At 45.2% G+C, this 27,165-nt stretch overlaps 7 non-coding genes and 2 pseudogenes across 7 annotated transcripts; all 9 read left to right on the top strand.

Annotated features, from left to right (window-relative positions):
• Positions 1–7,349: 7,349 nt before the first annotated feature.
• Positions 7,350–7,554, top strand: LOC131358731 (U2 spliceosomal RNA; annotated as a pseudogene).
• Positions 7,555–8,337: 783 nt separating this feature from the next.
• On the top strand, positions 8,338–8,528 carry LOC131358709 (U2 spliceosomal RNA). The gene has a single exon (XR_009205653.1). It is a non-coding gene; the product is annotated as a U2 spliceosomal RNA (small nuclear RNA).
• A 1,029-nt stretch (positions 8,529–9,557) lies between these two features.
• Positions 9,558–9,721, top strand: LOC131358518 (U1 spliceosomal RNA). Its single transcript, XR_009205469.1, has one exon. It is a non-coding gene; the product is annotated as a U1 spliceosomal RNA (small nuclear RNA).
• A 938-nt stretch (positions 9,722–10,659) lies between these two features.
• LOC131358550 (U1 spliceosomal RNA) lies at positions 10,660–10,824 on the top strand. The gene has a single exon (XR_009205501.1). It is a non-coding gene; the product is annotated as a U1 spliceosomal RNA (small nuclear RNA).
• Positions 10,825–12,229: 1,405 nt separating this feature from the next.
• LOC131358567 (U1 spliceosomal RNA) lies at positions 12,230–12,385 on the top strand. The gene has a single exon (XR_009205517.1). It is a non-coding gene; the product is annotated as a U1 spliceosomal RNA (small nuclear RNA).
• A 9,151-nt stretch (positions 12,386–21,536) lies between these two features.
• Positions 21,537–21,748, top strand: LOC131358727 (U2 spliceosomal RNA; annotated as a pseudogene).
• Positions 21,749–22,777: 1,029 nt separating this feature from the next.
• LOC131358517 (U1 spliceosomal RNA) lies at positions 22,778–22,941 on the top strand. The gene has a single exon (XR_009205468.1). It is a non-coding gene; the product is annotated as a U1 spliceosomal RNA (small nuclear RNA).
• A 938-nt stretch (positions 22,942–23,879) lies between these two features.
• Positions 23,880–24,044, top strand: LOC131358566 (U1 spliceosomal RNA). Its single transcript, XR_009205516.1, has one exon. It is a non-coding gene; the product is annotated as a U1 spliceosomal RNA (small nuclear RNA).
• Positions 24,045–25,445: 1,401 nt separating this feature from the next.
• On the top strand, positions 25,446–25,609 carry LOC131358527 (U1 spliceosomal RNA). The gene has a single exon (XR_009205478.1). It is a non-coding gene; the product is annotated as a U1 spliceosomal RNA (small nuclear RNA).
• The last annotated feature ends 1,556 nt before the right edge of the window (positions 25,610–27,165 follow it).

Genomic DNA, 27,165 nt, shown 5'->3' with positions numbered 1-27,165 from the left:
CTTTTGAGACTTGTAAAAGGCGATAAGTTATGTTCTGTTGTGCTGCACATGCCGTTAGAAAAGGCTCTTTGATTCTGTTCGTTTCACTGTAGTTTCATTCCTGTTTTGGGAATTAATGCTGCTCCGACTCTTTATGGATTTCATTTTTCTATTGTAATATTTGTCAGTTACTTACTGTCTAATTATGAGAAATATGAACTGTGATTCTGGTTCAATTTACATTTTGTAAGTGTGAGTAATGTGTGTCTTTGGCAATAAAAGATGTGTATTTAGTTACAAATGCTACAGTTACACAGTATTGCAAAAATAAGTTAATTGTTTAGCATTGTTATTGCTTTATTGGCAATATTAGCTCAAGCATTAGCAGGTACATGATGTGTCGGTCTCTTCATACACACCGTGATATGTTATCAGTATATTGTTTTAAAAGATATATTTGCTGCAGGAAACTATTTAACACATTCATTTGCAGAGAACAGACAGAGAGACAGACTATAGGAACAAATTCATTATCTTCTAGGATCCCAACACAGGTCCAGAACTATACCCAGTTTAGTGTTTTCTCTGCTCCCACTTCACCTGATTCACTTAATCAGCTAGTTAACAACTATCTGAGTAAATTACAGCAATGGAAAACGTTAAAGTGTTCGGGACAGGGGTATTCTAGGACCGTCAGGGGTTGTAAGTATGTGTATTAATTTGTAATAACGATTCAAAACAATCTTATATCGTCAATAATAACACAGTATGGCCATGTGATGACGCTTTATTTTTGCCCCGCTCTTTTGAATCAGACCTCTAGGTGGCGCTGCTGCAGATCCGACTGCTGATTTTGCAGCTGCAGGTGATTGCAATTTTCGGTAAAAGATTACATTTTCCTACATTTCACCTAACCGGACAAGTACTTGGAGTAATTAAAGCTCATTTCTTTAATGTGTTATAATTGTTTTCATGATTTGAAACGCGTTTAAAATTAGTTTGTTTGGAAATTTTATACCGTCACATGAGTTTGGATTGCTGGCTCAAGACTGTCCGTTAGATACCCGTGACAGTGTGTGTAAGATAAACAAGAACAAAAAGGTTTTATTTATTTATTTAAAAACACAAAGTGTCACTTGAATGCATTTTGTTGGGAAATATTGTGTGTCCAGAGTAAATGACATTAAGGTAAGCAGAGCTTTGTATATAATTAGGCCTCTCTGAAGGGCTGAGTGAAAATGGCGGATGAGTGGCGCAGTTATAAAGACGAGCTTCTTTTCAGTTTTAGTCAATTTAGGACTGATGAAAATGTTGTCCATGTCTTAGAATAGTTGAGAGAGTTTATCTGGAAAAAAGTATTCCTCCTCAGTACCACGATAAAACGTGTTTTTAGGTAATAACTATAAATCAGTATTTCTGCTTAAAATTGTATTTAGTACATGTTTGGTGATTCTGACCTCTTACTGTATATTTATATTGCATGTATTAAAAAGTTTGCCAGTAATTTATCTTCTTCTAGCAAAGAAATACTTTTTAAAAATGTTGTACAAAGTTGTAGGCAATTTGAGGGTCAAGTTGTAGGTATACATTTTCTCCCCTGCAATACCAAATTTGACCGCTGAGAGGCAGTATTGTTAAACTCATGTAAATTTTCTTAAATCTTTTTAAAATCCCTACATATTATTTGTAATGTGTTGGTTGCTGCAATCGAAGGATTTTAATCCAGTTTAAATGGTTGTCTTGGAAACTTACTTTCTGACTAAATTATGAGTTTGTAGTGTGGAGGATTGTGTGTGCTCGCATCTGATAGGACTGTGTGTGTGTGCGCGCGCGCGCGCGTTCTTTATCGTTTCCCTTTTGGTTCATTGTTAAATGCCGCTTAAATCACTATTTTCTCCGCTAATTTTAGTATGAATATGTTCAGCATGATTTCTACTGGTTTATTATAGAATATTAAGCGAGAACGGTATTTTCCGTCCTCGGGTTTACAGTTCTGTAGAATGGCACCGTTTGTTGTTGGCTGTTCTCGGTATCGCTTCTCGGCCTTTTGGCTAAGATCAAGTGTGGCCATGGAGAGAGGAGCTGAACGTCAGCCGGCTCGAGTGGTACGGCTTCGTCATTCTGTTCGGGTGGAGCTCTGCAGAGATGCTGCGGAGGACGTGAAGAAGCGATTTTGCTGGGATTGGATTTTGCTCCGGCTGCTCAGGGACTTTAGCGGAATGGCTCCCTCCAAGGTTCTTTGCCTGCAGGATTTTTGCTCTTCGGGGTTCCTGGACATCACTTTCGCTGCCTTCACTGACTGCTCTACCTTTTTCGACCGGTGCTCGCGGCTCAGGGAAGAGGAGGTGCTTCGTGGTCTTCGGCTGGTCCCGTTGTTCGCCATGGATGAGGTCCCCATCACTGTGCACGTTTATAACCCCTTCGTGGCGGATGAGGTCATCAGAGCTTTTTTGGCACGGTACTGCTCTTCTGTCTCAGCAGGGGAGAAGCTGCGGGGGCGCTTCGGCGTCTGGAACGGGAAGCGCAGGTTTCTCGTCAGATTGGAGACGGACCCGGCTGCTCCGGGTGGTCTGGTCCACCCTCCGGGGAATTTTTCTATCGGTCCCAACCGGGGTTTCCTCCACTACCCTGGCCAGCCGTTGTACTGCTGGAAGTGTGGGGCCCTTGGCCACGCAAAGGAGGTCTGCCCTGGACGGAGGTGCCGCATCTGTGGTTCGGAGGACCACCTCGCGGCCGAGTGTGGTGCGCCAAAGGCCTGCAGTCTGTGTGGTAGCGAGGAGCACCTGTATCGCCAGTGCCCATCGAGAAAGGGGACTTATGTTAGTCTTTTTGCTGAGGAATTTTTTTCCTTAAGTGCCCGGGAAAAGGGGGAGGAAGCGGTGTTCACCGAAGGGGCAGCAGAGCCTGCGGCATCAAGCGGGCCAGTGAGCGAGGAGGTAGCAGGGCCATCTGGCAAGGAGGTTCGGCTGACGCAGGCAGAGGGGGGTTCTTCGGACCTGACCCCGGGAGAGTCGCTGACAGCCGGCCAGGTAACCCCAGCCGTGGGAGCGCCGTCGGGGGAAGAACAGGCTTCGTGGCCCGGTCTGGGGCTGGAGGCCGGGCTGTTTGGAATTTGGGCGGAGGCGACAGAAGGGGTAGCGGAGGCCTCGACCCTGGTGTGACCGGATTGGGCCTCAATGGAGTTCTCGGACGGCATGGAGGATGTGGGATCAGATCCAGAGCAGGATATGGGGGAGGGCGGCAGACTCTCCGGGTCTGGAGCTACCACAGAGGCGGAGGGGGCGACGGAGGAGAGAAGAACAAAGAGGTCACGTCTGGAGAGAGGACGGGAGTTTGACCTCCTGACTGCAGGGGACATTATAGGTACAAGGGAGATTGAGGTGGAGGGGGCGCGGGCTGTACATACATTGGGGGAGGATTGTTTACAGCGGGATGGAGGGACAAGGGAGGAGGAGGGGTGGACACAAGTTGTGGCAAGACGGGTCAGAACAGGGGCTGGCAGGGGTGGAGGGGGATAGTAATACCATTGAATAAGATGGGTAGTGGAAAATGGAATGAGCAACAGTTGGGGTGTGAGGAGGACTGTGGATTTTGGGGGGGTGGGGAGGGAGGGAAGGAGGGGAGTGAAGGTTTGGCTGGTGAGGGTGGGTGGAGGGAGGTTTTTTTTTGTTGAAGGCTTGGTTTTGGGGAAAGTGCCTTGGGATTGTGTTGACTGGTTCGGATTCTTCTAGAAAAAAAAAAAGAAGGAAAAAGTTTTTTTTGATGATTAGAATAGCATCACTTAATGTGCGGGGCATCAAGCAGCCTCTCAAAAGGATGGCCGTGTTTTCGAGTTTGCGTTCGGTTTCATTTGATCTGTTATTTTTGCAGGAAGTCCATTTGGGCTCGGAGCGGGAGGCGGTTGAGTTCACGAGGGGGTGGGATCTCGGTCCAGCCGTTTGGGGTGTGGGTGAGGGGAGGGGAGATGGAGTGGGGGTGCTGTTCAAATCTTTTGAGTGGGAGGTGGAAAATGTAGTTTCGGTAGTGCCAGGGAGGATTATCTGTGTGGATGGGAAGTGGAGGGGGACTAAGTACAGGGCTATAGGGGTGTACGCACCGTGTAGGGGAGGGCAACGGCGGGGGTTCTTCCGCCTGCTGGAGCCTCTTTTCTGCACAAATAGAGTATTGCTGGTTGGGGGGGATTTCAATGTGGATGTAGAGTCGGAGGGGGGGGGCGGAGCTGGCCCATACGATGTCAGGAGCAGGCCTGGTTGACGTTTACAGGGTGGTCGATCCGCATTCTCCGGGCTGGACTTGGAGGAACTCACGGGGTGATGCATCTAGGCTCGACCTCCTGTTTTTGCCAGAGGGGGTGAAGGTGCACGCGTGCTTCCTGAGGCCCTTTTGGGCCTCCGACCACTGCATGGTGCTCGGCAGCATCGAAGTTGAGGGTTGTCAAAGGGGACGAGGTTGTTGGAGATTGAACTGTTCCATCTTGCAGGACCCTGCCTTTGTTGAGATTTTTCGCCATCTGTACACAGGTTGGCGAGGGTTGCGGGTGCTGTACGACACACAGCGTGAGTGGTGGGAGGACCTGAAAAAGAGAGTTGCCACCCTGGTCCGCTGGTGGGGCCAGGAGATGGCAAGACGGAGAGTGGAAAGAGCCAGGCAGTGGTCGAGAGTCCTTGCTTCGGCTTGGATAGATGGAGATTGCGGGCGGCTCAGGGATGCCAGTGAAGCCCTACGAGCTCACTTTGAGGCGGAGGCCCGCAACTACTTTGTTCAGGCGGGTAGGCAGGCACTTGAGTTGGACGAGCGCCCTACACGCTTCTTTTTTAATAGTGTCAGAAGCCGGCAGCGAGGGTCTTATATAGAGGGTTTAAGTGATGGTACCCGGGTACTGACCGTGCCCGAGGACATGTTGGGCTGCGCTAGTGCCTTTTACTGTGACCTCTTCCAACGAAGGGGATCGAGCGGTGAACTGGCAGCCGGGTTTCTGGACTCTGTGGTAGATAGACTGCCTGGGGAAAGCGTAGTGGAGTTGGAAGAGCAGGTGTCTCTAGAGGAGATGGAGAGCGCTATGCTCTCTCTGGAGACAGGCGTGGCTCCTGGAGGGGACGGTCTCCCTGTGGAGTGGTACCGGACCTTTTGGCCCCTCGTGGGCCCAGATCTGATGGCCGTTTACAGGGAGGCATTTGGGGCTGGGCTCCTTCCACAGTCAGCGAGAGTCGGGCATATCGCCCTTCTACACAAGAAGGGTGACAGGGCGGACTTGGCAAACTGGCGGCCGATCACGTTGCTGACGGCGGATTATAAGATCGTTGCCAAGTTACTGGCCCTACGCCTCAGAAGGGTGATGGCCACGGTGGTGCACCCTGACCAGACTTGTGGGGTGCCCGGATGGACGTGTGGTATGAACCTGGCGCTGGTCAGAGATGCTTTGGCATGGGCGACGCAACGCCAGGTACCGTTGGCTTTGCTGAATTTGGACCAGGAGAAGGCCTTCGATCGTGTGTCGAACGCGTTTCTGTTTGCGCTCCTGGAGCGAATGGGCTTTGGTCCGGTTTTCACTGCCATGGTGCGACTGCTTTATACCGGGGCAGTGAGCCGTGTCACCATTAACGGACATCTTTCCGCGTTGATCGAGCAGAAAGGGGGGGTCAGGCAGGGGTGCCCGCTCTCGCCGATGCTCTATGTGCTGTTCCTAGAGCCTCTGGTGGAGAGGCTGAGAAGAGATCCATTTCAGGGACTTCATATCCCGGGCGCGAACGGGGTTAGGGCCAAGGTGTCGGCGTATGCCGACGACACTACGCTGTTCCTCGGCCGAGATGAGGACTTCCGCGCATTGGAGCGGGTGATCGAGGCGTTCTCAGATGCTACTGGTGCACGGGTTAACCGCGGGAAGTCCTCCGTACTTTATGCTGGAACGTGGGCTGGAAGGTCTGAGGTCCCGGGGGGTTTCTCTCTGTGCCAGGATGGGCTCAGGATTCTGGGCATCGTCTTCTGGAGGGAGGACAACGCCCAGAAGAACTGGGACGTTGCCCTCAGGAAAGTACAGGCGAGGGCTGAAAGCTGGAACCGGAGGGATCTCTCTCTTTCGGGGAGGGTGCTTGCGGTCAATGCCGACCTGTTGGCAAGATTGAACCATCTTGCCTATGTCTTCCCTGTCCCCTTTGTGACAGGACGGCGCCTAGAGCGCCTTGTGTTTACGTTCATTTGGGGAGGGAGGAACGAGCAGGTCGCCCGCGTACGAATGTATAGGGATTGAGAGAAAGGGGGCAGAGGTGTGATTTGTGCCCCCCTCAAGACCATGGCCTTGTTCATGTCCTTTGCGGCGAGATTGACCAGGGGGTCGGAGGGACATATATCGGCCCTGTTTGCAAAGTTTTGGCTGGGTTTCACTTTGCGAACGGTGATTCCCTGGAGAGGCACGGCACCGTGGTCGGTCGACCGCCCATGGCATTACCAAAAGGCGGTCGAGTTCGTCCGGGACCAGCCGTGGTGCCTGGTGGACAGTCTCGTCCTGGAACACCGTAGGCTGTATAAGAAGTGGAAGGACTGTTGCGCAGAACACATGAGCGAGGCATTGACCCGCACGCCGGGTGTAGATTGGGCGAGGATTCAGCCGAAGTGGCTAGATGGGGCCAGCAAGGATCTGCACTGGTTGGGGGCGCTGGGGCGCCTCCCTGTGAGGGAGAGGCTCTATAGGCACGGCTCAACTCGGACGCCCCTGTGTCCAAATGGGTGCGGGGGCGAGGAGACCATTGACCATGCATTGTGGTCATGTCCCATCGCGGCCCTCTTCTGGAGACACGTGTCGGAGTGGTTGCCCGCTGAAGAGGGGGCAGCGATAGGCCGCGATCTTGTGCTGTATGGCAGCGGATTGGGGCTCATGGGGCCAGGGATGGCAAGGCCTCTGTGGCAGGCCGTCTCGGTGGCAAAGTGCATTCTTTGGGGCGCGAGGTGCGAGGGCATTCGGAGCCTGTCCCGATGCGTCAGTCAGGCACGTCTATTCCGGTTATTCAGGGCCAAGCTCCGTAAGGTGCAAGGTGAGGAGCAAGGGGGGGAGGGCTTTGTGAGGGTAGGAGTGGGAGTTTTGGAGGGGGGAGGTTTTTTGGGAACCACGGTACTGGGGGCCCCATGGTGGCCAGACCGGTGAGGTGATGGGGGTGGGATCGTTTAAATTTCTGTATTCTGTTGGATTTGAACATTTTGGTCTCCTGACGTATTTGTGATCATTTTCTTTGTGAATTAAATTTTTGTGTAAGGTGGTTTGTGTTATGACAAGAAATGTGACTGTGGATCTGATTGTTTTGGGTTTTATATTGATGTGTGGTAAGTGGGAGGGATTTAAGAGGGACGGACTGGTTTTGTTTTGCTGGATTTGATGTATCGTTTATTGTTGTGTTGAACTGGTTCTAATAAAAAAAAAAAAAAAAAAAATCTGTTCTCATCAGTTTAATATCTGATACGCCCTCTATATGAGGGCTCTATATTAAACGGATTTTTAGAGCTGGGAGCTGGAAAAGGGGCTTGCTCCGTCCGATCCACGCATCGGCCTGGTATTGCAGTACTTCCAGGCTTGGTGCACCGTTTTCTAATGTAAAAAAGTAGAAAAAAAAAAAACTTACTTACTTCATTACTTAATGTATTCTTATTACTGACTTACTTGCTTGCTTTGTTATTCACTTATTATGTCCTTATTACTTACTTATTCACTTTGTTGCTCACTTTTTTCTTTCTTATTTCTTACTTACTGACTGACATCCTTTATTACTGACTGACTTATTTACTGACTTACTTTGTTACTCACTTATTACGTTCTTATTACTTACTTACTCACTTACTTTGTTACTCACTTATTATGTTCTTATTACTTACTTACTCACTTACTTTGTTGTTCACTTTTTACTTTCTTATTTCTTACTTACTGACATCCTTTATTACTGACTGACTTAATTACTGACTTACTTTGTTACTCACTTATTACTTTCTTATTACTTACTTACTTACTGACTGACGTATTTTATTACTGACTGACTTACTGACTTACTTTGTTACTCACTTATTATTATTACTGACTGACTTAGCCTAATATGGAAAGTGCATGTGGCCAGCAAATGCCACTTACCCCTAGCCTATCATCGCCACGATGTGCTCACCACTATCAGCTGCTCCTCGTCCACGTGTCCCCACCCATGTTCCCTTGCTAATCATCGCCAGGCTGTGCTCACCACTGTCAGCTGTTCCTCGTCAACACCCCCCTCCCCCATATTCAGGTCAACAGCTGGGGGTGGCCCCGATTCCTTCATTGGGGCTTCCGTAAGCCTCGGAAAGCGGGGCTATGGGCTGTCCGCCAAGCGAGGGGAATAACAAGTTATCGCTTCTCGGCCTTTTGGCTAAGATCAAGTGTAGTATCTGTTCTTATCAGTTTAATATCTGATACGTCCCCTATCCGGGGACCCTATATTAAATTGATTTTTGGAGCAAAGAGATGGAATAGGGGCTTGCTCCGTCCACTCCACGCATCGACCCGTTATTGCAGTACCTCTGGGAACGGTGCACCCCTCTCTCTACTGTTAAAGATAGACTGTTTCTGTTTGTTTAGTTATAATGTAAGCTAGGTGTATGTTGGTGCTCTCTCTGTGGTTTATTTGTGGAGCTCTGTATCCGAGCTGTTTGTGATCTCCTTATATTCACAGTTCACCACAGAGAAGAGGTTTATAACGGTGTTTATGTAGGGTCAGTGTGTCTGTAGAAGTTACTCTGCTCTTAAACTAACATGTGCTTTTACACCATTAGATCATGGTTTCTCTCTGTAATGAACATCCGACTCTGACTTTTTGATCTTATAAAAGCACCATAAATGCGTATTATTTTCTGTAAAACACGTAGCGTTTACTAAATGTCTTGTCTTAATCATCAAGCGGTGTTTTTCGTGAATTCAAAGGATGCCTGATGTGTCGATAAAATATTCTAAAGTATCAATTATAGTATTTATAGTTAGTAATCTAAAACTCCATTTGTAAGCCTGGGTACAACAAACGGATCATTTACGGCATACGGAACTATCCATCCGGAACTATCTATCGGGAATGTTGTGTCCGGATCACATTACCGGTCGGACACAAACTTCTTGCTTGCTTTTGTTTAAATATTGTGATTTTAGAGTCACTTATAATTGCAAACTGTAACTAACTGTAAAACAACCTTAATAAAATTGTTGAAAATAGTTTAGTTGTTTCCTGCTGCTGATATAGCTTTGTGATATGTAGCAGTATAGCTTTGTGCCCTTTCTTCTGGACTGACTACTTTTTAGTGTAAAGTGTTTTGGTTACAAAAGCATTTTCCTGAACACTGTGGATCTCATTACATATTCAGCAGCAATGCATCATGGGAAGTATTGTACTGTTTAGTGGCTTAGAAAATAATCATCACATTGTTTTATATGTAATAAATGTAGCCTTATTTTTAGCAGCATTTATAGACTGCAGCATTTTAGATTCAGATGTTTGTGTAATGATTAGCTCTGTGTTCTTCGCCATGATGGTAAAGGGTGTGTTTGTTGGTGCAGTCGCTAGCCGAGGGCTCTGCAATTCATACTTACCTGGCAGGGGAGATACCATGATCAAGAAGGTGGTTCACCCAGGGCGAGGCTCAGCCATTGCACTCCGGCTGTGCTGACCCGTGCGAATTCCCCAAATGTGGGAATCTCGACTGCATAATTTCTGGTAGTGGGGGACTGCGTTCGCGCTCTCCCCTGATATTCAGCGTACTAAAGTTAGATACAATGTTATTGCATTTGCTGAAGCTGTACAGGTTCTGCTGGGTATCTTTCTGCTCTGACATGGCATTAAAGCGTGCAGAAGAACCCCACCTGGTTTTATGAGGAACAAGCTACAGTGGCCTGTTAACTGGTGCAATCAAGCAAGTTGGAAAGCTACAATACTGGGCAGAATGGAGCACTGCAATATGCAGATGTACCACATCTGGTTTTATAAATAATAATAACAGGACTGGATGTTCGGCTGTAGGAAATTATATTAGCCTTAGATTATATGGAGCTTTCATTTGTTACGGCCAGACCTACTGTCAGTCATGTAGTTTATAGAAAACTAATGCACACATTTTGCTTCAAGAATTTAGCCACATGTTGCTATAAAATACATGACAGTGAGCTTTAGTGATCTTTTATTTCAGTGTCTGTGTGTATTAATCCCTGTGATTGAGCTCTTTATTTTTCCAGTTATAACAATTTTATTGTTCAAATGAAGAAATTTCTTGTCTTCCATTGACCTATGAGTAATAAATGTTTTAAGTTTCTTTAATAGAAAACAACCTTTTACAGTACTAGTTATAGATCAACGAACGGAATCAAGATTTCTTGTAGAGTTGTTTTGTTTTGGCTAAAACTGATTAGCAAGCTGTGGGAGTGCAAAGCGAAGGGGCGGGGTTAATGGTAGGCAGGCTTTAAAATTCTCTTTAAAACAGTCTTCTTAAAATTCAGTGTTTCTGCTCCCTCTTATTGCTGACTCTGTAAAATTGCACTCTTTCTTCTCTACTGACTTTATTTTTTGCAGCACGTGTAAACTGCAGTGTTTTAGTCTCAGATTATTGTGTAATGATTAGTGTTAGGTTCCTCACCATGATGGTGAAGGGTGTGTTTGGTGGTGCAGTCTCTAGCCGAGAGCTCTGCAATTCATACTTACCTGGCAGGGGGAGATACCATGATCAAGAAGGTGGTTCACCCAGGGCGAGGCTCAGCCATTGCACTCCGGTTGTGCTGACCCGTGCGAATTCCCCAAATGTGGGAATCTCGACTGCATAATTTCTGGTGGTGGGGGACTGCGTTCGCGCTCTCCCCTGATATTCACTGTACTAAAGTTAGATACAATGTTATTGCATTTGCTGAAGCTGTACAGGTTCTGCTGAGTATGTTTCTATTCTGACATGGCGTTAAAGCGTGCAGAAGAACCACACCTGGTTTTATGTGGAATAAGACACAGTGGGCTATTAACTGGTGCAATCAAGCATGTTTGTGGGCTGCTTTCAGCTAGTTTGAAAGCTACAATACTGGGAAGACTGGAGCACTGCAATATGCAATAAGAACTGTGTCTGTTTACTGAAAAACCGATAAGTAATTCTACATTGGGAATTCATTATGTACAGCATGGTAGTGCCTGAAGAAACTCGGTTTAGCAGGCAGTCGAATGGTTAAGTGGTAAATGTAACAAGCAAACAAATAAAGTAGTGTCCAAGGTCCCACCTGTTTATTTATAATAGTAATAATCTGATAAAGCAAAACTGAACGGCTTTTTCAAGCCAACATAATGAGATTGCTAAATGCAAATCGGTTTGCAGAAACGACAAACTCATAAACCAAACCTATAAAATGGTGAGCAGTAAAATATAATTCTCCCTAACTGAACAATCTCAAATCAAAGTTTTCAACAGTGGCTTAACATTTAACATGTAGCTCTGTAGTTCAGACAGACTTTGTTCTTAGCTCTGTGGTGGTGTTTCGGTTCTGTAGCTATATGTTACGTTCTCTTATGTAACACCAGGGTCCTGGAGAAACATTGTCTCTGAGCTGCAAGCCGTGGGGGTGGGGTTATTGTACTGTTTAGTTGCTTAGAAAATGGTCGATCACACTGTTTTTTATGTAATAAATGTAGTTTTATTTTTAGCAGCACGTGTAGACTGCAGTGTTTTAGTCTCAGATGTTTGTGTAATGATTAGTGTTAGGTTCCTCACCATGATGGTAAAGGGTAGTGCAGTCGCTAGCCGAGGGATCTGCAATTCATACTTACCTGGCAGGGGAGATACCATGATCAAGAAGGTGAAGAAATTTCTTGTCTTCCATTGACCTATGAGTAATAAATGTTTTAAGTTTCTTTAATAGAAAACAACCTTTTACAGTACTAGTTATAGATCAACGAACGGAATCAAGATTTCTTGTAGAGTTGTTTTGTTTTGGCTAAAACTGATTAGCAAGCTGTGGGAGTGCAAAGCGAAGGGGCGGGGTTAATGGTAGGCAGGCTTTAAAACACTCTTTAAAACAGTCTTCTTAAAATTCAGTGTTTCTGCTCCCTCTTATTGCTGACTGTAAAAGTGCACTCTTTCTTCTCTACTGACTTTATTTTTTTGCAGCACGTGTAAACTGCAGTGTTTTAGTCTCAGATTATTGTGTAATGATTAGTGTTAGGTTCCTCACCATGATGGTGAAGGGTGTGTTTGGTGGTGCAGTCTCTAGCCGAGGGCTCTGCAATTCATACTTACCTGGCAGGGGAGATACCATGATCAAGAAGGTGGTTCACCCAGGGCGAGGCTCAGCCATTGCACTCCGGTTGTGCTGACCCATGCGAATTCCCCAAATGTGGGAATCTCGACTGCATAATTTCTGGTAGTGGGGGACTGCTCTCCCCTGATATCCACTGTACTAAAGTTAGATACAATTTTGTTGTGTTTGCTTAACCTGTGCAGGTTCTGCTGAGTTTCTTAATGTTGTAACATTGCACTGCCACATGCAGAAGAAGCACATTTGATTTCATTATGAATAAGATACAGCCGGTCATGCTGCGAAAGGACAATGATGCTTACCAGATTTTGAAAACATCCTGAATTTACTACATAGAAATTACTAATTCATTAATGTAAAATGCGATGCTAGTGGTTTCCCAGTGGTTGTGTGTGGTAGCTGTTGCAAACAAGCAGGTTTGTTTTAAGCAGGTTTGAAAGCTGCAATACTAAGCGGAATGCTTAGTCTCCTTTGTCTCCTTTGTCTAAGTCTGGGATCTTGTATCATGATCAAATTCAAATTGAAATTTTATTCATCACATACGAAATCATACACAGTATGACATGTAGTGAAATGCTTTTTACGACTGTCCTACATTAAAGAAAGAAAAGAGTAAAAATTAGTGTGTGGAAATGAAAAATAAAGGGATATAGTTAAAAATATAGAGAGAAAAATAGGTAAAATTAAACGTAGAAATCAAAGACAAAATAATTGTGAAAAACCAATAGTTATCGGCTATGCATATGCGTGTGTGTGTGTATATACATGTATATATAATATAAATATAAACAGTAAATATAATATAAAAGTATAAAATAAAAATTAAAAAAATGTAATATAATATATTCTATATATAAAAATAAAATAATATATAAATAAATGTGTAAACTCTATAATATATAGAAAGATAGATTGGGATTTATATTTTAATAATAAATTTATTTCATTGTCTGCCATCAACCTTAATTAAACTTAATTCAACTATTGAAAGTAATTAAGAATAAAAAGTCATAAAATTGAAAGTATTGACAGTTTACACAATGAGATGCAACTGTGTTCTTGTAGATGTGTAGTTTCAATATAAAACAATAACAAACACGTACACCTAAAAAGAAACAAGCTCATTATTTGAATATCCTGTCTGATCACCATTATGACTGTTTATGTATTCAGGTCACGTGACCGTGAAAGCACACAGCTAAAGAAAGACGTGTCGGACATTTCACAAAAAAGCACAACGTTTGATACTCAGTTAGATAGTTGAAAATATTAAATCAATAAACAAAGCTATAGCCTACTGAAATACACTTTTAAAACAACAGCAGCAGCCTGATGATGATGAGCTTTAATGCTGACTGTTTTCTTATTACATGGTGTCCAGAAACTAAAAAAAGCAGGGCCAACACCAAACAGTTGAGCCAAGATATAAAGACTATGATGGGGGAAGAAGCCTCTTTAAGAAGTGTCTGTTTACTGAAAAACCGATAAGTAATTCTATGTTGGAAATTCATTATGTACAGCATGGTGGTGCCTGAAGAAACCCGGTTTAGCAGGCAGTCGAATGGTTAAGTGGTAAATGTAACAAGCAAACAAATAAAGTAGTGTCCAAGGTCCCACCTGTTTATTTATAATAGTAATAATCTGATAAAGCAAAACTGAACGGCTTTTTCAAGCCAACATAATGAGATTGCTAAATGAAAATCGGTTTGCAGAAACTCATAAACCAAACCTATAAAATGGTGAGCAGTAAAATATAATTCTCCCTAACTGAACAAAATCTTACTTAAATCTTAAATCTTAAAAATACTTCTGAATGATGAGCACACTAAATTTAGTTTTACCAAATTATCCCATAGGCCCTTTGGGAATATAACAAATTGATGATCTGTTGACGATATTTCTTTAGTGCAGAAGTTTTTCACCTCTTGACCTGAAAATGATGGCTTCTTTTGAGACTTGTAAAAGGCGATAAGTTATGTTCTGTTGTGCTGCACATGCCGTTAGAAAAGGCTCTTTGATTCTGTTCGTTTCACTGTAGTTTCATTCCTGTTTTGGGAATTAATGCTGCTCCGACTCTTTATGGATTTCATTTTTCTATTGTAATATTTGTCAGTTACTTACTGTCTAATTATGAGAAATATGAACTGTGATTCTGGTTCAATTTACATTTTGTAAGTGTGAGTAATGTGTGTCTTTGGCAATAAAAGATGTGTATTTAGTTACAAATGCTACAGTTACACAGTATTGCAAAAATAAGTTAATTGTTTAGCATTGTTATTGCTTTATTGGCAATATTAGCTCAAGCATTAGCAGGTACATGATGTGTCGGTCTCTTCATACACACCGTGATATGTTATCAGTATATTGTTTTAAAAGATATATTTGCTGCAGGAAACTATTTAACACATTCATTTGCAGAGAACAGACAGAGAGACAGACTATAGGAACAAATTCATTATCTTCTAGGATCCCAACACAGGTCCAGAACTATACCCAGTTTAGTGTTTTCTCTGCTCCCACTTCACCTGATTCACTTAATCAGCTAGTTAACAACTATCTGAGTAAATTACAGCAATGGAAAACGTTAAAGTGTTCGGGACAGGGGTATTCTAGGACCGTCAGGGGTTGTAAGTATGTGTATTAATTTGTAATAACGATTCAAAACAATCTTATATCGTCAATAATAACACAGTATGGCCATGTGATGACGCTTTATTTTTGCCCCGCTCTTTTGAATCAGACCTCTAGGTGGCGCTGCTGCAGATCCGACTGCTGATTTTGCAGCTGCAGGTGATTGCAATTTTCGGTAAAAGATTACATTTTCCTACATTTCACCTAACCGGACAAGTACTTGGAGTAATTAAAGCTCATTTCTTTAATGTGTTATAATTGTTTTCATGATTTGAAACGCGTTTAAAATTAGTTTGTTTGGAAATTTTATACCGTCACATGAGTTTGGATTGCTGGCTCAAGACTGTCCGTTAGATACCCGTGACAGTGTGTGTAAGATAAACAAGAACAAAAAGGTTTTATTTATTTATTTAAAAACACAAAGTGTCACTTGAATGCATTTTGTTGGGAAATATTGTGTGTCCAGAGTAAATGACATTAAGGTAAGCAGAGCTTTGTATATAATTAGGCCTCTCTGAAGGGCTGAGTGAAAATGGCGGATGAGTGGCGCAGTTATAAAGACGAGCTTCTTTTCAGTTTTAGTCAATTTAGGACTGATGAAAATGTTGTCCATGTCTTAGAATAGTTGAGAGAGTTTATCTGGAAAAAAGTATTCCTCCTCAGTACCACGATAAAACGTGTTTTTAGGTAATAACTATAAATCAGTATTTCTGCTTAAAATTGTATTTAGTACATGTTTGGTGATTCTGACCTCTTACTGTATATTTATATTGCATGTATTAAAAAGTTTGCCAGTAATTTATCTTCTTCTAGCAAAGAAATACTTTTTAAAAATGTTGTACAAAGTTGTAGGCAATTTGAGGGTCAAGTTGTAGGTATACATTTTCTCCCCTGCAATACCAAATTTGACCGCTGAGAGGCAGTATTGTTAAACTCATGTAAATTTTCTTAAATCTTTTTAAAATCCCTACATATTATTTGTAATGTGTTGGTTGCTGCAATCGAAGGATTTTAATCCAGTTTAAATGGTTGTCTTGGAAACTTACTTTCTGACTAAATTGTGAGTTTGTAGTGTGGAGGATTGTGTGTGCTCGCATCTGATAGGACTGTGTGTGTGTTATCGTTTCCCTTTTGTTTCATTGTTAAATGCCGCTTAAATCACTATTTTCTCCGCTAATTTTAGTATGAATATGTTCAGCATGATTTCTACTGGTTTATTATAGAATATTAAGCGAGAACGGTATTTTCCGTCCTCGGGTTTACAGTTCTGTAGAATGGCACCGTTTGTTGTTGGCTGTTCTCGGTATCGCTTCTCGGCCTTTTGGCTAAGATCAAGTGTGGCCATGGAGAGAGGAGCTGAACGTCAGCCGGCTCGAGTGGTACGGCTTCGTCATTCTGTTCGGGTGGAGCTCTGCAGAGATGCTGCGGAGGACGTGAAGAAGCGATTTTGCTGGGATTGGATTTTGCTCCGGCTGCTCAGGGACTTTAGCGGAATGGCTCCCTCCAAGGTTCTTTGCCTGCAGGATTTTTGCTCTTCGGGGTTCCTGGACATCACTTTCGCTGCCTTCACTGACTGCTCTACCTTTTTCGACCGGTGCTCGCGGCTCAGGGAAGAGGAGGTGCTTCGTGGTCTTCGGCTGGTCCCGTTGTTCGCCAGGGATGAGGTCCCCATCACTGTGCACGTTTATAACCCCTTCGTGGCGGATGAGGTCATCAGAGCTTTTTTGGCACGGTACTGCTCTTCTGTCTCAGCAGGGGAGAAGCTGCGGGGGCGCTTCGGCGTCTGGAACGGGAAGCGCAGGTTTCTCGTCAGATTGGAGACGGACCCGGCTGCTCCGGGTGGTCTGGTCCACCCTCCGGGGAATTTTTCTATCGGTCCCAACCGGGGTTTCCTCCACTACCCTGGCCAGCCGTTGTACTGCTGGAAGTGTGGGGCCCTTGGCCACGCAAAGGAGGTCTGCCCTGGACGGAGGTGCCGCATCTGTGGTTCGGAGGACCACCTCGCGGCCGAGTGTGGTGCGCCAAAGGCCTGCAGTCTGTGTGGTAGCGAGGAGCACCTGTATCGCCAGTGCCCATCGAGAAAGGGGACTTATGTTAGTCTTTTTGCTGAGGAATTTTTTTCCTTAAGTGCCCGGGAAAAGGGGGAGGAAGCGGTGTTCACCGAAGGGGCAGCAGAGCCTGCGGCATCAAGCGGGCCAGTGAGCGAGGAGGTAGCAGGGCCATCTGGCAAGGAGGTTCGGCTGACGCAGGCAGAGGGGGGTTCTTCGGACCTGACCCCGGGAGAGTCGCTGACAGCCGGCCAGGTAACCCCAGCCGTGGGAGCGCCGTCGGGGGAAGAACAGGCTTCGTGGCCCGGTCTGGGGCTGGAGGCCGGGCTGTTTGGAATTTGGGCGGAGGCGACAGAAGGGGGTAGCGGAGGCCTCGACCCTGGTGTGACCGGATTGGGCCTCAATGGAGTTCTCGGAGGGCATGGAGGATGTGGGACCAGACCCAGAGCAGGATATGGGGGAGGGCGGCAGACTCTCCGGGTCTGGAGCTACCACAGAGGCGGAGGGGGGCGACGGAGGAGAGAAGAACAGAGAGGTCACGACTCGAGAGGGGACGGGAGTTTGACCTCCTGACTGCAGGGGACATTATAGGTACAAGGGAGATTGAGGTGGAGGGGGCGCGGGCTGTACATACTTTGGGGGAGGATTGTTTACAGCGGGATGGAGGGACAAGGGAGGAGGAGGGGTGGACACAAGTTGTGGCAAGACGGGTCAGAACAGGGGCTGGCAGGGGTGGAGGGGGATAGTAATACCATTGAATAAGATGGGTAGTGGAAAATGGAATGAGCAACAGTTGGGGTGTGAGGAGGACTGTGGATTTTGGGGGGGTGGGGAGGGAGGGAAGGAGGGGAGTGAAGGTTTGGCTGGTGAGGGTGGGTGGAGGGAGGTTTTTTTTTGTTGAAGGCTTGGTTTTGGGGAAAGTGCCTTGGGATTGTGTTGACTGGTTCGGATTCTTCTAGAAAAAAAAAAAGAAGGAAAAAGTTTTTTTTGATGATTAGAATAGCATCACTTAATGTGCGGGGCATCAAGCAGCCTCTCAAAAGGATGGCCGTGTTTTCGAGTTTGCGTTCGGTTTCATTTGATCTGTTATTTTTGCAGGAAGTCCATTTGGGCTCGGAGCGGGAGGCGGTTGAGTTCACGAGGGGGTGGGATCTCGGTCCAGCCGTTTGGGGTGTGGGTGAGGGGAGGGGAGATGGAGTGGGGGTGCTGTTCAAATCTTTTGAGTGGGAGGTGGAAAATGTAGTTTCGGTAGTGCCAGGGAGGATTATCTGTGTGGATGGGAAGTGGAGGGGGACTAAGTACAGGGCTATAGGGGTGTACGCACCGTGTAGGGGAGGGCAACGGCGGGGGTTCTTCCGCCTGCTGGAGCCTCTTTTCTGCACAAATAGAGTATTGCTGGTTGGGGGGGATTTCAATGTGGATGTAGAGTCGGAGGGGGGGGGCGGAGCTGGCCCATACGATGTCAGGAGCAGGCCTGGTTGACGTTTACAGGGTGGTCGATCCGCATTCTCCGGGCTGGACTTGGAGGAACTCACGGGGTGATGCATCTAGGCTCGACCTCCTGTTTTTGCCAGAGGGGGTGAAGGTGCACGCGTGCTTCCTGAGGCCCTTTTGGGCCTCCGACCACTGCATGGTGCTCGGCAGCATCGAAGTTGAGGGTTGTCAAAGGGGACGAGGTTGTTGGAGATTGAACTGTTCCATCTTGCAGGACCCTGCCTTTGTTGAGATTTTTCGCCACCTGTACACAGGTTGGCGAGGGTTGCGGGTGCTGTACGACACTCAGTGTGAGTGGTGGGAGGACCTGAAAAAGAGAGTTGCCACCCTGGCCCGCTGGTGGGGCCAGGAGATGGCGAGACGGAGAGTGGAAAGAGCCAGGCAGTGGTCAAGAGTCCTTGCCTCGGCTTGGAAAGATGGAGATTGCGGGCGGCTCAGGGATGCCAGTGAAGCCCTACGAGCTCACTTTGAGGCGGAGGCCCGCAACTACTTTGTTCAGGCGGGTAGGCAGGCGCTTGAGTTGGACGAGCGCCCTACACGCTTCTTTTTTAATAGTGTCAGAAGCCGGCAGCGAGGATCTTATATGGAGGGTTTAAGTGATGGCACCCGGGTACTGACCGTGCCCGAGGACATGTTGGGCTGCGCTAGTGCCTTTTACTGTGACCTCTTCCAACGAAGGGGATCGAGCGGTGAATTGGCAGCCGGGTTTCTGGACTCTGTGGTAGATAGATTGCCTGGGGAAAGCGTAGTGGAGTTGGAAGAGCAGGTGTCTCTAGAGGAGATGGAGGGCGCTATGCTCTCTCTGAAGACGGGCGTGGCTCCTGGAGGGGACGGTCTCCCTGTGGAGTGGTACCGGACCTTTTGGCCCCTCGTGGGCCCAGATCTGATGGCCGTTTACAGGGAGGCATTTGGGGCTGGGCTCCTTCCACAGTCAGCGAGAGTCGGGCATATCGCCCTTCTACACAAGAAGGGTGATAGGGCGGACTTGGCAAACTGGCGGCCGATCACGTTGCTGACGGCGGATTATAAGATCGTTGCCAAGTCACTGGCCCTACGCCTCAGAAGGGTGATGGCCACGGTGGTGCTCCCTGACCAGACTTGTGGGGTGCCCGGACGGACGTGCGGTATGAACCTGGCGCTGGTCAGAGATGCTTTGGCATGGGCGACGCAACGTCAGGTACCGTTGGCTTTGCTGAATTTGGACCAGGAGAAGGCCTTCGATCGTGTGTCGCACGCGTTTTTGTTTGCGCTCCTGGAGCGAATGGGCTTTGGTCCGGTTTTCACTGCCATGGTGCGACTGCTTTATGCCGGGGCAGTGAGCCGTGTCGCCATTAACGGACATCTTTCCGAGTTGATCGAGCAGAAAGGGGGGGTCAGGCAGGGGTGCCCGCTCTCGCCAATGCTCTATGTGCTGTTCCTTGAGCCTCTGGTGGAGAGGCTGAGAAGAGATCCGGATTTTCAGGGACTGCATATCCCGGGCGCGAACGGGGTTAGGGCCAAGGTGTCGGCGTATGCCGACGACACTACGCTGTTCCTCGGCCGAGATGAAGACTTCCGCGCAGTGGAGCGGGTGATCGAGGCGTTCTCAGATGCTACTGGTGCACGGGTTAACCGCGGGAAGTCCTCCGTACTTTATGCTGGACTGTGGGCTGGAAGGTCTGAGGTCCCGGGGGGTTTTTCTCTGTGCCAGGATGGGCTCAGGATTCTGGGCATCGTCTTCTGGAGGGAGGACAGCGCCCAGAAGAACTGGGACGTTGCCCTCAGGAAAGTACAGGCGAGGGCTGAAAGCTGGAACCGGAGGGATCTCTCTCTTTCGGGGAGGGTGCTTGCGGTCAATGCCGACCTGTTGGCAAGATTGAACCATCTTGCCTATGTCTTCCCTGTCCCCTTTGTGACAGGACGGCGCCTAGAGCGCCTTGTGTTTACGTTCATTTGGGGAGGGAGGAACGAGCAGGTCGCCCGCGTACGAATGTATAGGGATCGAGAGAAAGGGGGCAGAGGTGTGATTTGTGCCCCCCTCAAGACCATGGCCTTGTTCATGTCCTTTGCGGCGAGATTGACCAGGGGGTCGGAGGGACATATATCGGCCCTGTTTGCAAAGTTTTGGCTGGGTTTCACTTTGCGAACGGTGATTCCCTGGAGAGGCACGGCACCGTGGTCGGTCGACCGCCCATGGCATTACCAAAAGGCGGTCGAGTTCGTCCGGGACCAGCCGTGGTGCCTGGCGGACAGTCTCGTCCTGGAACACCGTAGGCTGTATAAGAAGTGGAGGGACTGTTGCGCAGAACACATGAGCGAGGCGTTGACCCGCATGCCGGGTGTAGATTGGGTGAGGATTCAGCCGAAGTGGCTAGATGGGGCCAGCAAGGATCTGCACTGGTTGGGGGCGCTGGGGCGCCTCCCTGTGAGGGAGAGGCTCTATAGGCACGGCTCAACTCGGACGCCCCTGTGTCCAAATGGGTGCGGGGGCGAGGAGACCATTGACCATGCATTGTGGTCATGTCCCGTCGCGGCCCTCTTCTGGAGACACGTGTCGGAGTGGTTGCCCGCTGAAGAGGGGGCAGCGATAGGCCGCGATCTTGTGCTGTATGGCAGCGGATTGGGGCTCGTGGGGCCAGGGATGGCAAGGCCTCTGTGGCAGGCCGTCTCGGTGGCAAAGTGCATTCTTTGGGGCGCGAGGTGCGAGGGCATTCGGAGCCTGTCCCGACGCGTCAGTCAGGCACGTCTATTCCGGTTATTCAGGGCCAAGCTCCGTAAGGTGCAAGGTGAGGAGCAAGGGGGGGAGGGTTTTGTGAGGGTAGGAGTGGGAGTTTTGGAGGGGGGAGGTTTTTCGGGAACCACGGTACTGGGGGCCCCATGGTGGCCAGACCGGTGAGGTGAGGGGGGTGGGATCGTTTAAATTTCTGTATTCTGTTGGATTTGAACATTTTGGTCTCCTGACGTATTTGTGATCATTTTCTTTGTGAATTAAATTTTTGTGTAAGGTGGTTTGTGTTATGACAAGAAATGTGACTGTGGTTCTGATTGTTTTGGGTTTTATATTGATGTGTGGTAAGTGGGAGGGATTTAAGAGGGACGGACTGGTTTTGTTTTGCTGGATTTGATGTATCGTTTATTGTTGTGTGGAACTGGTTCTAATAAAAAAAAAAAAAAAAAAAAAAAAAAATCTGTTCTTATCAGTTTAATATCTGATACGTCCCCTATCCGGGGACCATATATTAAATTGATTTTTGGAGCAAAGAGATGGAATAGGGGCTTGCTCCGTCCACTCCACGCATCGACCCGTTATTGCAGTACTTCCGGGAACGGTGCACCCCTCTCTCTACTGTTAAAGATAGACTGTTTCTGTTTGTTTAGTTATAATGTAAGCTAGGTGTATGTTGGTGCTCTCTCTGTGGTTTATTTGTGGAGCTCTGTATCCGAGCTGTTTGTGATCTCCTTATATTCACAGTTCACCACAGAGAAGAGGTTTATAACGGTGTTTATGTAGGGTCAGTGTGTCTGTAGAAGTTACTCTGCTCTTAAACTAACATGTGCTTTTACACCATTAGATCATGGTTTCTCTCTGTAATGAACATCCGACTCTGACTTTTTGATCTTATAAAAGCACCATAAATGCGTATTATTTTCTGTAAAACACGTAGCGTTTACTAAATGTCTTGTCTTAATCATCAAGCGGTGTTTCTCGTGAATTCAAAGGATGCCTGATGTGTCGATAAAATATTCTAAAGTATCAATTATAGTATTTATAGTTAGTAATCTAAAACTCCATTTGTAAGCCTGGGTACAACAAACGGATCATTTACGGCATACGGAACTATCCATCCGGAACTATCTATCGGGAATGTTGTGTCCGGATCACATTACCGGTCGGACACAAACTTCTTGCTTGCTTTTGTTTAAATATTGTGATTTTAGAGTCACTTATAATTGCAAACTGTAACTAACTGTAAAACAACCTTAATAAAATTGTTGAAAATAGTTTAGTTGTTTCCTGCTGCTGATATAGCTTTGTGATATGTAGCAGTATAGCTTTGTGCCCTTTCTTCTGGACCGACTACTTTTTAGTGTAAAGTGTTTTGGTTACAAAAGCATTTTCCTGAACACTGTGGATCTCATTACATATTCAGCAGCAATGCATCATGGGAAGTATTGTACTGTTTAGTGGCTTAGAAAATAATCATCACATTGTTTTATATGTAATAAATGTAGCCTTATTTTTAGCAGCATTTATAGACTGCAGCATTTTAGATTCAGATGTTTGTGTAATGATTAGCTCTGTGTTCTTCGCCATGATGGTAAAGGGTGTGTTTGTTGGTGCAGTCGCTAGCCGAGGGCTCTGCAATTCATACTTACCTGGCAGGGGAGATACCATGATCAAGAAGGTGGTTCACCCAGGGCGAGGCTCAGCCATTGCACTCCGGCTGTGCTGACCCGTGCGAATTCCCCAAATGTGGGAATCTCGACTGCATAATTTCTGGTAGTGGGGGACTGCGTTCGCGCTCTCCCCTGATATTCAGCGTACTAAAGTTAGATACAATGTTATTGCATTTGCTGAAGCTGTACAGGTTCTGCTGGGTATCTTTCTGCTCTGACATGGCATTAAAGCGTGCAGAAGAACCCCACCTGGTTTTATGAGGAACAAGCTACAGTGGCCTGTTACCTGGTGCAATCAAGCAAGTTGGAAAGCTACAATACTGGGCAGAATGGAGCACTGCAATATGCAGATGTACCACATCTGGTTTTATAAATAATAATAACAGGACTGGATGTTCGGCTGTAGGAAATTATATTAGCCTTAGATTATATGGAGCTTTCATTTGTTACGGCCAGACCTACTGTCAGTCATGTAGTTTATAGAAAACTAATGCACACATTTTGCTTCAAGAATTTAGCCACATGTTGCTATAAAATACATGACAGTGAGCTTTAGTGATCTTTTATTTCAGTGTCTGTGTGTATTAATCCCTGTGATTGAGCTCTTTATTTTTCCAGTTATAACAATTTTATTGTTCAAATGAAGAAATTTCTTGTCTTCCATTGACCTATGAGTAATAAATGTTTTAAGTTTCTTTAATAGAAAACAACCTTTTACAGTACTAGTTATAGATCAACGAACGGAATCAAGATTTCTTGTAGAGTTGTTTTGTTTTGGCTAAAACTGATTAGCAAGCTGTGGGAGTGCAAAGCGAAGGGGCGGGGTTAATGGTAGGCAGGCTTTAAAATTCTCTTTAAAACAGTCTTCTTAAAATTCAGTGTTTCTGCTCCCTCTTATTGCTGACTCTGTAAAATTGCACTCTTTCTTCTCTACTGACTTTATTTTTTGCAGCACGTGTAAACTGCAGTGTTTTAGTCTCAGATTATTGTGTAATGATTAGTGTTAGGTTCCTCACCATGATGGTGAAGGGTGTGTTTGGTGGTGCAGTCTCTAGCCGAGAGCTCTGCAATTCATACTTACCTGGCAGGGGGAGATACCATGATCAAGAAGGTGGTTCACCCAGGGCGAGGCTCAGCCATTGCACTCCGGTTGTACTGACCCGTGCAAATTCCCCAAATGTGGGAATCTCGACTGCATAATTTCTGGTGGTGGGGGACTGCGTTCGCGCTCTCCCCTGATATCCACTGTACTAAAGTTAGATACAATGTTATTGCATTTGCTGAAGCTGTACAGGTTCTGCTGAGTATGTTTCTATTCTGACATGGCGTTAAAGCGTGCAGAAGAACCACACCTGGTTTTATGTGGAATAAGACACAGTGGGCTATTAACTGGTGCAATCAAGCATGTTTGTGGGCTGCTTTCAGCTAGTTTGAAAGCTACAATACTGGGAAGACTGGAGCACTGCAATATGCAATAAGAACTGTGTCTGTTTACTGAAAAACCGATAAGTAATTCTACATTGGGAATTCATTATGTACAGCATGGTAGTGCCTGAAGAAACTCGGTTTAGCAGGCAGTCGAATGGTTAAGTGTTAAATGTAACAAGCAAACAAAGTAGTGTACAAGGTCCCACCTGTTTATTTATAATAGTAATAATCTGATAAAGCAAAACTGAACGGCTTTTTCAAGCCAACATAATGAGATTGCTAAATGCAAATCGGTTTGCAGAAACGACAAACTCATAAACCAAACCTATAAAATGGTGAGCAGTAAAATATAATTCTCCCTAACTGAACAATCTCAAATCAAAGTTTTCAACAGTGGCTTAACATTTAACATGTAGCTCTGTAGTTCAGACAGACTTTGTTCTTAGCTCTGTGGTGGTGTTTCGGTTCTGTAGCTATATGTTACGTTCTCTTATGTAACACCAGGGTCCTGGAGAAACATTGTCTCTGAGCTGCAAGCCGTGGGGGTGGGGTTATTGTACTGTTTAGTTGCTTAGAAAATGGTCGATCACACTGTTTTTTATGTAATAAATGTAGTTTTATTTTTAGCAGCACGTGTAGACTGCAGTGTTTTAGTCTCAGATGTTTGTGTAATGATTAGTGTTAGGTTCCTCACCATGATGGTAAAGGGTAGTGCAGTCGCTAGCCGAGGGATCTGCAATTCATACTTACCTGGCAGGGGAGATACCATGATCAAGAAGGTGAAGAAATTTCTTGTCTTCCATTGACCTATGAGTAATAAATGTTTTAAGTTTCTTTAATAGAAAACAACCTTTTACAGTACTAGTTATAGATCAACGAACGGAATCAAGATTTCTTGTAGAGTTGTTTTGTTTTGGCTAAAACTGATTAGCAAGCTGTGGGAGTGCAAAGCGAAGGGGCGGGGTTAATGGTAGGCAGGCTTTAAAACACTCTTTAAAACAGTCTTCTTAAAATTCAGTGTTTCTTCTCCCTCTTATTGCTGACTGTAAAAGTGCACTCTTTCTTCTCTACTGACTTTATTTTTTTGCAGCACGTGTAAACTGCAGTGTTTTAGTCTCAGATTATTGTGTAATGATTAGTGTTAGGTTCCTCACCATGATGGTGAAGGGTGTGTTTGGTGGTGCAGTCTCTAGCCGAGGGCTCTGCAATTCATACTTACCTGGCAGGGGAGATACCATGATCAAGAAGGTGGTTCACCCAGGGCGAGGCTCAGCCATTGCACTCCGGTTGTGCTGACCCATGCGAATTCCCCAAATGTGGGAATCTCGACTGCATAATTTCTGGTAGTGGGGGACTGCGTTCGCGCTCTCCCCTGATATCCACTGTACTAAAGTTAGATACAATTTTGTTGTGTTTGCTTAACCTGTGCAGGTTCTGCTGAGTTTCTTAATGTTGTAACATTGCACTGCCACATGCAGAAGAAGCACATTTGATTTCATTATGAATAAGATACAGCCGGTCATGCTGCGAAAGGACAATGATGCTTACCAGATTTTGAAAACATCCTGAATTTACTACATAGAAATTACTAATTCATTAATGTAAAATGCGATGCTAGTGGTTTCCCAGTGGTTGTGTGTGGTAGCTGTTGCAAACAAGCAGGTTTGTTTTAAGCAGGTTTGAAAGCTGCAATACTAAGCGGAATGCTTAGTCTCCTTTGTCTCCTTTGTCTAAGTCTGGGATCTTGTATCATGATCAAATTCAAATTGAAATTTTATTCATCACATACGAAATCATACACAGTATGACATGTAGTGAAATGCTTTTTACGACTGTCCTACATTAAAGAAAGAAAAGAGTAAAAATTAGTGTGTGGAAATGAAAAATAAAGGGATATAGTTAAAAATATAGAGAGAAAAATAGGTAAAATTAAACGTAGAAATCAAAGACAAAATAATTGTGAAAAACCAATAGTTATCGGCTATGCATATGCGTGTGTGTGTGTATATACATGTATATATAATATAAATATAAACAGTAAATATAATATAAAAGTATAAAATAAAAATTAAAAAAATGTAATATAATATATTCTATATATAAAAATAAAATAATATATAAATAAATGTGTAAACTCTATAATATATAGAAAGATAGATTGGGATTTATATTTTAATAATAAATTTATTTCATTGTCTGCCATCAACCTTAATTAAACTTAATTCAACTATTGAAAGTAATTAAGAATAAAAAGTCATAAAATTGAAAGTATTGACAGTTTACACAATGAGATGCAACTGTGTTCTTGTAGATGTGTAGTTTCAATATAAAACAATAACAAACACGTACACCTAAAAAGAAACAAGCTCATTATTTGAATATCCTGTCTGATCACCATTATGACTGTTTATGTATTCAGGTCACGTGACCGTGAAAGCACACAGCTAAAGAAAGACGTGTCGGACATTTCACAAAAAAGCACAACGTTTGATACTCAGTTAGATAGTTGAAAATATTAAATCAATAAACAAAGCTATAGCCTACTGAAATACACTTTTAAAACAACAGCAGCAGCCTGATGATGATGAGCTTTAATGCTGACTGTTTTCTTATTACATGGTGTCCAGAAACTAAAAAAAGCAGGGCCAACACCAAACAGTTGAGCCAAGATATAAAGACTATGATGGGGGAAGAAGCCTCTTTAAGAAGTGTCTGTTTACTGAAAAACCGATAAGTAATTCTATGTTGGAAATTCATTATGTACAGCATGGTGGTGCCTGAAGAAACCCGGTTTAGCAGGCAGTCGAATGGTTAAGTGGTAAATGTAACAAGCAAACAAATAAAGTAGTGTCCAAGGTCCCACCTGTTTATTTATAATAGTAATAATCTGATAAAGCAAAACTGTGAACGGCTTTTTCAAGCCAACATAAT

This window comes from Hemibagrus wyckioides, linkage group LG08 (genome assembly GCF_019097595.1).
Source record: "Hemibagrus wyckioides isolate EC202008001 linkage group LG08, SWU_Hwy_1.0, whole genome shotgun sequence".
Classification (NCBI taxonomy): domain Eukaryota; kingdom Metazoa; phylum Chordata; class Actinopteri; order Siluriformes; family Bagridae; genus Hemibagrus; species Hemibagrus wyckioides.
The sequence above is the reverse complement of the archived record's forward strand: the minus strand, read 5'-3'. Positions and strand labels throughout refer to the sequence as shown.